Raw genomic sequence first — 10,920 nt, 5'->3', positions numbered from 1 at the left:
CGCGGGCCCTTTGTTCGGCGGAGCCGGAGCGAGGTGGCCCCGAGCGACCCGCGTGCGGCGCCGGCCCTGGCTGGAGGGCAGGAGGAGCCGCGACCGGGCGGGCGGAGGGTGTGCGGACCGCGCGGCGGGATGGGGATGCTTGGCTCCGAAGCAAGCGCCTCCCTTCTTTTCCCCTTAAACTAACGCAGTGGGTAAAATTCGGTCCTCTCCAACAGTCGCCCGCACAGTGTGCACTAACGGAAGGGTGGCACGTACGAATCCGCAGCGTTTGGGTTCAGGACCCCGGTGGCGTTGTTAGGGTGAGCAGAACTGGACCCGCGGGTGTCGTGCGGGTCTCAGATTTGGTGGATTTTGTAACAGCGTTGCGGGCTGCGGAGTAATGCGTACATCTGGCCCGTTATCAGATAACGAAACGGAGCGCTTCGTCGCCACCTCTGCTTTAAGGGATGCTTCATCTGCACCTTGCTGGGTGGATAAGATTTAATTCGTAGATCCGTAGTTGTTAGAAGTAGAGTGAATATTCGGGTTCTCTGCGCGTTAACCTGGCAGAGACCGTTGGCGCGCGTGCCACCCGGAGCTTTAGGAATCCTAGCGAAGATGAAGGATTGTGCTTGAATGCTGTGCGGGAGCAGGGGGAGGAGGAGCCGCCAAGTCTTGGCTGCACCTATTGAGTTCGAAGGCATCTGACAGTATAGTCTTGGTGCTTCCGCGCGCAATTAGTTGAGTTGTTTCAAACCTTTGCCTCTGCCAAGTGAAACCTCCATTTAAGTGGTCTGCTCGCTGATTTCTGCGCGTGAAGTGCGGATTTTGAACTCAAAATGGTGCTCTTTGGATGTCCAACCCGAGCGTCTTGGAGGAGTTGCAAATTGAACCCTCCTGGCTGATTTGGTTTAATGCACTGTGTTTCGGAGGTTCGGTTTTTCTCTTGTTGTCTGGTGTGCGCGTTGATGTCCTTGGGCCAGTAGAGGTAGTTTCTGGTCGTCGTGGCGAAGAGGCATCTGCATCTCTAATGTAATCTGACCCTGCTTAAGGCTTAGTCTGTGCAAATTATTTCTCACATTTAGGATCATGTAACCTCGTGAATGAGTTGACACACTGGAAATGGGGTTTGAGTGACTTCAGAGAACAGTGGTGGCCGGTTTGAACTGTGCAGAGAGTGCTGACAATTATATTCATAGATTTCAGACTTCTTTCACTACTAAGTGAAAGGAAAAATGATAAAACTTAGCCCCAGGCCAGACGAACTTGGTTGCAGAGGGCACCTTGAAGAAGTTCACATTATTCCAGTTTAACCGAGGTGATGAGGGGCTCTGAGCACTTTTCAGTGTTGGCATTCAGAGGATGCTTTTTGCGGGGAAAATGACGCAAAATGAGGTTTTAAAAATGTTTTTATTGTTCCTGTTTAAGGAACAAAGTAAGGTGTAAATAGTTGCAATTTTACCTATACTGAAAATATTTTTTCAACATAAACATTACTGCATGTTTGTATTACGTAATGATTCCTCATGGGTAGCTGGTACATGTGCATAACACATGTTTTTTAAATCCTCTTTCCCTGGCCTTCCTCCCCACTCTCTCCATCTCTTAGTCCCTGTCCCATATGCAAAAGGTCTATCATGCTATTTTCTATTACCTATCTTTTATTTTGCTCTTTATTTATATTTTGGATTTCTCATATAAGAAATCACGAAATATTTAAGCTTATGGATAAAATTTTTAATATTTGTATTTTCATAAGAGTGTTTTTAAAATTTATTTTTCTTTCACATTTTGAGTCATGAGAAAGTGATAGTTCAGAAAATAGTAGTTAAATGATTTAATTATAAGGGTCTGATTTTTTAAAGCCTGATTTTAACTGTTTGCTTTTATATTTCTTGTCCAGACAAATGTGTTGCCTGGATTTTACTGTTATGGTGTGAAGTTAAATGAGGTTTGACTCTGAGACTGTCAAGAAGATTTAATTTTAATTTCTTTTGGAATTCTAGCATTTAAATATTCTGGTATTACTTTTGGATACATGTAAATGCTGGGTTTTAGATTTTCCTATTTACAGTGTTTATTAGTGGGTTTTTCCCCCAAGTGGCATATGAATTAGTACTTTAACGAAAATTATTTTGTAATAGATTTACATTTATTTTTAAATGGCTCCAGAAAATTGGAGTAAATTGTTGCCATTAGAGGAATTATGAGGGGAAAGAGGGATGAAATGAATTGTTTCATTCGACAATCAGTGACTGAAAAATAAGTTTATGTGGGTAGTATATGAAACTTTAAATTACAGATTTCACCAGCACCACTTTTTTTGTTGAACAGCAAGCTTTGCTGAGATAAACTTGTGCTTCTCCAAATGCTGTCATCTGGCTTACTTCCAAAACTAAGCTGGAGGAGGAGGTCAGGGCTGGAGGAGGGCAGCCTGTTCCTTAATGAAGAGAGCTTTGGGTTGGGAAGAATTGCAGGATGAAATGTCTGCAGTACTGGCTGAGAATGGAATATTTGCATCACCTTGCCAATCTTAAGGAGAGGAAGGAGGTCTTTTTGCTGGACCCAGGGAATGATGCAAATTTAACTTTTTTTTTTTTTTTTAAAGAATTACTAGCCAAAGTTACTGTATTTGTCCATTATTTAATGAGAATAGTGCCTTTGTCTTTTAAGTTCCCTCATAACATTTTAAGGTTAAAGAGCCATTTTAGATTACCTGTGGGTCTTTGTGGCCTTCCCCGGTATGAACTGGACTCATTGGTGTGTGTATATTTTAGATGATTGTTTACCACTCAGTCAGGATTTATTGTGCAAAGGTGATATTTCAGAAGATTCTGTGAGAAAGAAAATAGATTGGCTGTGAACCTGAGGCTGCTTCTCATGTCAGTACTGTATAGCATATGAGATGATTATGATTTGGGAATGGAGCAAGCAAAGATTACTTAGCAGGAGCAACTAAAACCTGTGGGGAAAGTGTGAGAAACAGGGAGAAGGAGGCAGGGGACAGGTTTATAGACTTGGAGCCAGGAAAAGGATGGGTGGAGGGAGCCGGAGGTGGAGCCCCCAACTGGCTAAGCACAGAAGGTTTAAGTAAGCTGAGAATGTTTTTGTCTGTGCTGTTTGTTTTTGTTTTCCTTGATTGATTTTCTTTGGCCACTTTGTCATGATTTTGAGACAGTCAAGTGGGTTTTTACTTTTCATTCAAGCTTCATATCAGAGCAGTCTTTCCAGGTGATAGATGAGCAGGGAAGAAGTTCCTTGCAATAGTTTAAGTGATACAGTCTCTCCTGCAGGATAACCTGTTTCATAAGGAAGGAGACAGAATTTGAGTTGTTTAATGAAGATACTTAACATTTTGTCTGAAGATGTAGATTTGGGTATGGAGAACAGAATGTCAAATGAGAACCAGCCAGTATTTTGAGGGGAGGGCACGGATTTTACAGATTTTCTTGCTTTAAACCAGTCTGATTGTAACTTCATAAATTTTTACAAATTAGCTTTTAATTATGCAATCATGAGGAGAGCTTTTTTTTTTTTTTACAAAGTAATAGACAATAAATTTTCTTTAAAAAGACTTAGAGAATAGATGTTCCAGTCTACAACTTTAAATACTGTATACAACTCTTCAGGATCAGAGTTGCTTTAAAATATGATTACTTGTCAGAAATAACTGTATGTACACTTGCATAGAGAATGTATATGTGATATAAAATCAGGAAATATGTACTTCTTTCCCAGAGAATGCGTTTGAATACCTATTAAAATAGGCATACAAGGTTTCTGCTTTTGAACTGTTAATTTATGTAATGAAAAGTAGACTACATTTTTTAATTTGCCAAGTGCAATCAACAAGATTTTTACATGTTAGAAATAAGGTGAAAATCCATACCCTTTGTGCCATTTAGAGTTGTACTAAAAAATGAATTCCTTTCTTGGCCTCAGATGATTTCTTAGAATAAAGAAGCCATTGCAGGGATAGAGAGCTGTTAAGAATGCATTCCTCCCATGTATCCCTCAAAAGACTACAAAGCTGTGTGCAGAGCTAGACAATCTGGGCAGCGAGCCATGAAACGTATCTGCTACAGCGCAGATAGTGGTGCATACTCTCCTGAGCCCTCCACCCTGTAAAACCACAACAGGAGGAACCACCTTGGGAAAGCAGCCCTGACTGCTGTTTTGAACTCTTAATATTCTGTGTGGTTCTCTGAGTTCCAGCTATGCGTTGGGACCTTGATTTTCTAAGATACAGTCAAGAATAAGGATGGACAAGACCATGGCTTCTGAAGTATATGCCTCTTAAAGGCCAGTGGACTTAAGTATTTGCTTTTAGAAATAAGGAATATCAAGTTGCCTGCTTCATCATCTGTTTCTCTTTATTTGCTTGTTTGTTGCAACACATCTTTCCCCTTGGAGACTACTTGCCCAGACGTACATATATATGATCACTGAGCCACATGCACATAGCCACAGGCCCAAGGAGTCAACCTTAGGATTGGTCTAACAGGGTTTGATTTCCATTGTACTTCATCACAGATTTTTCTGACACACACTTTTAAAAATATTTCATACAAAAATATGAAAACAAAATAAAGCATGCATAAGTATGCTTTTTACATGTTAGAAATGTCAGCTCAACATCTTTATAAGCTTATAGCTTTTATGCTCACATATATGTGATGAACATCTCTTTGGATAGTTACATATGATCCCCTTTGATCATCCAGGATACCAGCACCTGAATAGCTCTTTTATCTTTCTTCTTTAGACTTTTAGAAGAAGTATCTCTATACTTTTGTCACATTCTTCCTCTGAAGGCTAGAATTGCAAGCCTGTAATACCACAATATCAAGTCAAATTATCAGCAGAAAGATAACACTTATCTATGGTTGAGTCTTTTACCAGCATACAGACTGCCTTTTGACCTAACTTACTGATGACAGATGCAGATTCATGGCAGAGTGGTTATTGAAAACATGTGCTTTGATTCATTTTATACCTGCAGTTTAGACTAAGATCTCTCATAGCTAAAATCACTTGGCTTCAGCCTAATGAAGGTATGGTTTACTTTTATTCTCAGAGATAATTTTTATAATACTCTTTTTTTTTTACATCTATGAGGTATTTTTATTTATTTATTTATTATTTTAAAAATAAAAGGAGGAAAACATTAACAGACAACCTTTGACAAACTAGCAAAAGAACAGTACAGACAATACAGAGTTACAAAGTGGTAGAAAATACTCTTTTAATAAGTGAGGGAACCCTAAGTTAAAAATAGCATCCAGAAATTAAACTAAGATCTGAAATTGGGAAATGGCAACATAGACACATTGTATTGCCTTTGTTCCCATTCTTGCTGGGAAATCATGTTGACAGCAGGTTGTTCAAAAGTTACTGAGGAGGAGTGCAAAATCGTTCCTTGGGTCACATTATGTTTTTCACCCTATGTATGACATACAGAAGGCTGAGAGCAAGGGGAAAGAGGGAACTTAATAAGCTTTGTTCTTCAGGAGGCTCTGGGCTGATATTGTGAACAAGGTTTCTTTGGTTGGGAGCATGGCAAGTGAAGAAGGTGATGGCTGTGTGAGAGCAGGTATGTGTGAGTCACTGAGGACAGTGGGAATCTTCAAGTGGGGGAAGAGTTAGTGCTCACTCAGGCAACCAGACCTCCACTTAAAAATAATATTCAAATAGTTACAGGCATTTGAGCCTTTACTATGTGATTGTGCACCAAGAACAAGAGTGTTACTTAATCCTCAAAACATTCCTCAAAAGTGGTTGCTTTTAGTCCCATTTTACAAATGAGCAAATGGAGGCTCAGAGGAAGAAGTGATTTTCACAAGCTCTTCCAGGGGGTAAAATTTAAACTCTGCATACCTCAGAGCCCTTACCCATGAAAATAGTTGGCTTATTTTATTTTTTGGTACCAGGGATTGAACTCAGGACCTTGCACTTGTCAGGCAGGCACTTGTGCCACTGAACTACATCCTCAGCCCAGCTGGCTTATTTTAAAAACCTTGTAATTTTACTTCCTCTGCTCTATGTACTACCAATCAGTTGGGTGCTGCTAGTATCAATTGGATGCTTTCTGAGCACTTTCTGTGTGTTAGCCCACCCATTCTTCAGCAGTAACACATAAGGTAGGTACTGATTTTCTGTTCATTTTATAGATGAGGAAGCTAGGGCTGATGGGATTGAATAATTTGTCAAAAGTCAGAGCCTTGATTAGCATATCTAAATTCTCTGCCAGAGCCTCAACTCTTTCTTTTTTTTTTTTTTTTTTGGTTTTTCTCCGGTACCGGGAACCGAACTCACGACCTTGCACTTGCCAGGCAGGCGCTTTTGCCGCTGAGCTAAATCCCCAGCCCTCAACTCTTTCTTATCTACTGTGCTGCCTTCTAAAGCCTGAACCTGGTTATGTGGTTCCTTCTTTCCTCACAGACTGTATTTCTGTGCAGTGTCCACAGTGAAGGAGATGGACTGCTTATGGTCCTCTTAGAACTGTCCTGCTAGGGATGGCAAGAGACAGGCACCAAAAAAACATGCTAAAAAGAGCTGACAGTAAGTGTTTGAAGGAAGCTGCATACATGTATAGGAATTTGTCAGAATATAAACTGGTACTGTGTACTTACATAGCCATATATACCAAATTCCCCCTTGAGGATACATATCAAGACATGAGATGCTTGGAACAATTCAGCTGCAAAAGAAATACTTTTATTAGGCCCATATTTCTTAAACTTATATAACCAACAAGGACAGTTTTCTCTCTATACCACCTTTAAGTTTAATGGAATGGACTTTTGGAAATGCAGAAAGTGCCTAGTCATTCACAAGAAGGCGGGGAGGGTCTGTGGGTTAGTGTCGCTGGAAAAGACTTGGCTTGAAATGCGTTCTGTAAGGTTGAATTTGTCTGAGTGGAGGGGATAGTCTACAAGAAGATGAATGGGCAAGCCATGTTTTAGGAAAATTTTGGCAAGTGCCTGACATAATGGCTGAGTCACAGTAGGGATTCCTTACTGTATATTTATTGAACAGATGAACACTAAACTTAGCTGAAAGTGAAAGTTTTGTGTGGGCAGTAAGGTTTCAAAGGGACTGTTTTAGGTAGAACTGTGATTGTTTGCCTAGTTGGGAACTCTTGGAGTTGTGAATGTACCTGAAGTAAACCAAGTGTTAGATGAAAAACTATTCTTGAGCAGAGGTACAGCATTCTAACTATGGCTATTGTAGCCGTCCTTGTGAGGGATTGCAAGCCTGGATGTGTGTAATGGTGGACTGGGACTGAAAAGGGGTTAGAATCTGCAGGACAAAGTAACACACAATGTTCGGTGTGAGTTGTCTAAAGGAATGAATTTTAAGAAGGTTGAATGTTGCCAGAGAGACTTCAAATCTTAAAGAAGCTAAAGTTGAGCTGGAGATGTGGCTCAGTGGTGGACAGCTTGCCTAGCATCTTCTGGTTGTGACCCCCAGTACTGAAAAAAGGAGAAGAATCTTAAAATGCTCAGTTAAATGCACACAGTTTGTCCAGTTTAGATACTGACAGGGAAAGATGACCCCTAAGATACCGTTTTAGTAGAGAGTGTCATATGCAGTTGTGTTCTGGGGTAAAGATTTGACTCTCAGCCTAAATCCAAGGGTGTAATGAGCCATGTAGTAATAGAGTTCTGCTGTTAATTATGGTGAATACTCTCAGTGAAATAGAAGTTTTTTAGTATCATACCCATAACAGATTCTGAAGTCAGATCTTATATACCAGTCCCAGATAAACTCTGAACGTTATGTATAGTGGAATATTGACAGAAAAGAAGAAAAAACAAAAATCTTCAAAGTTGTGAGGAAACGTAATATCGGATTATAATATAAATAGTATAGCAGCATTAATATCAGTTAAAGTTGCTACAACTTTTTAAGATAAACTTAATGGATTCCTTAAACTTAAGAAAGCAGAGTAACAAAATAGAATTTTTTCTTTTTTACTCTTTTAGAGCGAAGTAGGAAGCTTTAGAACAGACAAAAATAGTTTTCATTTTATTACAGTCAAGTGATAAGACCTTTAGCCATTGTATGTTTGTGTATGGCATGAGTTTTAGACTTACTTGGGCATTCTTATTTATCTTTCCCGTTCATCTTAGAGTTTTCAACCCAACATAGTGTCTCATAGATTATTGCAAAAAAGCCTTTATTATTATTATCGGGTCTTTATTATGTGGTAGGTAGGAATTTGCATGTCATCCTTGAGCAGGAGCCATGCTAATCTTCTGTGTATCTTTCTAATTTTAGTATGTGTACTGCTGAAATGAGCACTATGTTGAAGTTACTAGCAGGAGTACCATGTTCATCTTCGTAATTGCTGCAATACCTGTAGCATTTTATATATATTAACATAAAAATTTTTAGTTTTGAGTCATCTATTTCTTCAGATGTTGCTTCCACAAATGATCATGGGAAAAGGGGGATTGATAATTGAACACTTCCCCTCTGTGTTTAGGACAGTGACCAGACAAACATACTTTCAAGTAGTCAGCCCGGTATGTAGGGATTTAGCTGCTTTTTAGAGGAAGGAGTGTAGGGATTCAGCTGCTTTTTAGAGGAAGGAGTGTTAGGAGTGTTTAACATGTTAGTCCATGTTAAAAGCCATTGTTAGCTAGATGTGGTGATACACTTTGTAATCCCAGCATTCAGGAGGCTGAGGCAGGAGAATCACTGTGTGTTTGAGGCTAGCCTAAACTACATAGTGAGACCCTGTCTCAAAAAACAAATCCCCAGAAATGGCCATTGTTGTCAGCACCACGCTGTAACCAACTGAGCTAACTGGCCACCTATGGCCATTGTTGAGTCAGCTTTTTATATGGGTACCTGGAGGTACCCACTGCTCAGAGCATTGCCCCTGACTAAACTAGGTAGAAATAATACATGATATTTCAAGGAGACATCAAAATTTTATGTTTGATAGATAAATTACAAAATAATTCCAGATTTGTTTTTCACAGATTTGGTGATAATTTTTAGATTGTCATCCAGTGCCCATTGGAAAAATGAGCATTGTAACAAATGGGGTCATTCTGGCTAAACTGTGTTGTCTAGTGAGCTAAATTTATTTGTCTTTTCTTCTTTAGGGTGGACTACAGAAGAGATAGGACATTTTAAAGAATAGTGTCAAAATTCTTGAAATCATTTTATATTGACTCATACTTTTAGTACTCTTAGCAACAAATTTTAGATGTACTTATTTCTAGTGTTAAGGATGCAACTAAAAAAAAAGGATCCAGCTGAGGGTCCCACACATGCTATTTAAATCACAAATCACATATATACATTCGTATTTAACCTTACATGGCAGATCTTTGATTAGGTAGATCCTAAAGCCTAAGAATTATTTTTTTAAACTTGTGACATTCCAACAAAAATCTTGAATTAGTGAACATCAGTTGCAGAATTCAGCCTGTAGGAATGCTCAGAAAAGTTCGTAACTGTTCTGCTATACCATCTTATTTAGACTGAGTGGTTTTCATCATCTTTAAAAATCAGAAATGTAATCATCAGGAAGATTATACACCAAGTGGGATTTATCCCAGGGATGCAGAGATAGTTCAACATGAGCAAATCAATAAATGTAATACACCATATCAACAGAGCCAAAGAAAAAAACCACATGATTACCTCAGTAGATGCAGAAAAAGCTTTTGACAAAGTTCAACATTCATTCACGATAAAAACCCTACAGAAAATCGGGATAGATGTTCTTTACCTCAATCTGATAAAAGACATCTATGACAAACCAACAGCCAACATCATACTAAATGGACAAAAGCTGAAAGCTTTCACTCTGAAATCAGGAACAAGACAAGGATGTCCACTATCACTAGTCCTTTTCAATATAGTTCTGGAAACATTAGCCAGAGCAATTAGATAAGAGAGAGAAATAAAAGGAATAACGATAGGAAAGGAAAAAGTTAAATTGTCATTATTTGCAAATGGCATGATACTCTACGTAGAAAACCCCAAAAACTCCACCAAAAGACTACCAGATACAAAGTCAGCGCTCAAAAATCAATAGCATTCCTGTACACAAACAACAAGCTCACTGAGAGAAATTAGGGAAACCACACCCTTCACAATCTCATCCAAAAAAGAAATACTTAGGAATCAATCTAACAAAGGAAGTGAAAGATCTATACATTGAAAATTACAGTACTCTGAAAAAAGAGATCAAAGAGGTTTTTCGAAAATGGAAAGATACTCCTTGCTCATGGATAGGAAGAACCCATTGTGAAAAATGGCCATACTCCCAAACTGTTACACAGATTTAATGCAATCCCAATCAAAATATCATTAGCATACTTCATGGATCTAGAGGAAACATTCCTAAAATTCATTTGAAACCAGAAAAGACCTAGAATAGCATAGGCAATCCTGGCCAACAAAAGCAAGGTAGGAGGCATCACAATCCCTGACTTGAAATTGTACTACAAAGCTACTGTGATAAAATTAGTATGGTACTGGCAAAAAAAAAAAAAAAAACACCAGACCTGAGGATCCATGGAACAGATTAGAAGATGCAGACACAACTGCAAACACATTCAGCCACCTTATCTTTGACAAAGGAGCCAACTATGTTCATTGGAAGAAAGATAGCCTCTTTAGTAGATGGTGCTGGGAAAACTGGCTTTCCACATGCCAAAAACTAAAACTGTACCCATGTCTATAACCACGCACTAAACTAAAGTCAAAGTGGATTAAAGATCTAAATATTAAAACAGAAACACTAAATCTACTGGAAGAGAAGTAGGTATAAATCTTGAAGACATAGGGATAGGCAGAGAATTTATGAACAAAAACCAAGCTGCACAGGAAATACTTCACAGAATCAACAAGTGGGATCTCATCTTACTAAAGTTTTTGCACATCAAAAAAAAATCACCAACAGAGTGAAAAGAA

The 10,920-nt window shown here is 38.9% G+C and overlaps 1 protein-coding gene and 1 pseudogene across 1 annotated transcript in view; one reads left to right on the top strand and one right to left on the bottom strand.

Moving 5' to 3' along the window:
* Tnrc6c (trinucleotide repeat containing 6C) overlaps window positions 1-10,920 on the top strand; it is a gene marked incomplete in the record, with an annotated part of 139,088 nt that overhangs the window by 530 nt on the left and 127,638 nt on the right.
* The window catches only part of LOC102012564, a 15,480-nt pseudogene continuing 10,938 nt past the window's right edge, over window positions 6,379-10,920 (bottom strand).

The sequence above is a fragment of the Chinchilla lanigera genome, unplaced genomic scaffold (genome assembly GCF_000276665.1).
Source record: "Chinchilla lanigera isolate Chin_1 unplaced genomic scaffold, ChiLan1.0 scaffold00105, whole genome shotgun sequence".
NCBI lineage: Eukaryota > Metazoa > Chordata > Mammalia > Rodentia > Chinchillidae > Chinchilla > Chinchilla lanigera.
Note: the sequence above shows the minus strand (reverse complement) of the source record. Positions and strands in the feature narration are given on the sequence as shown.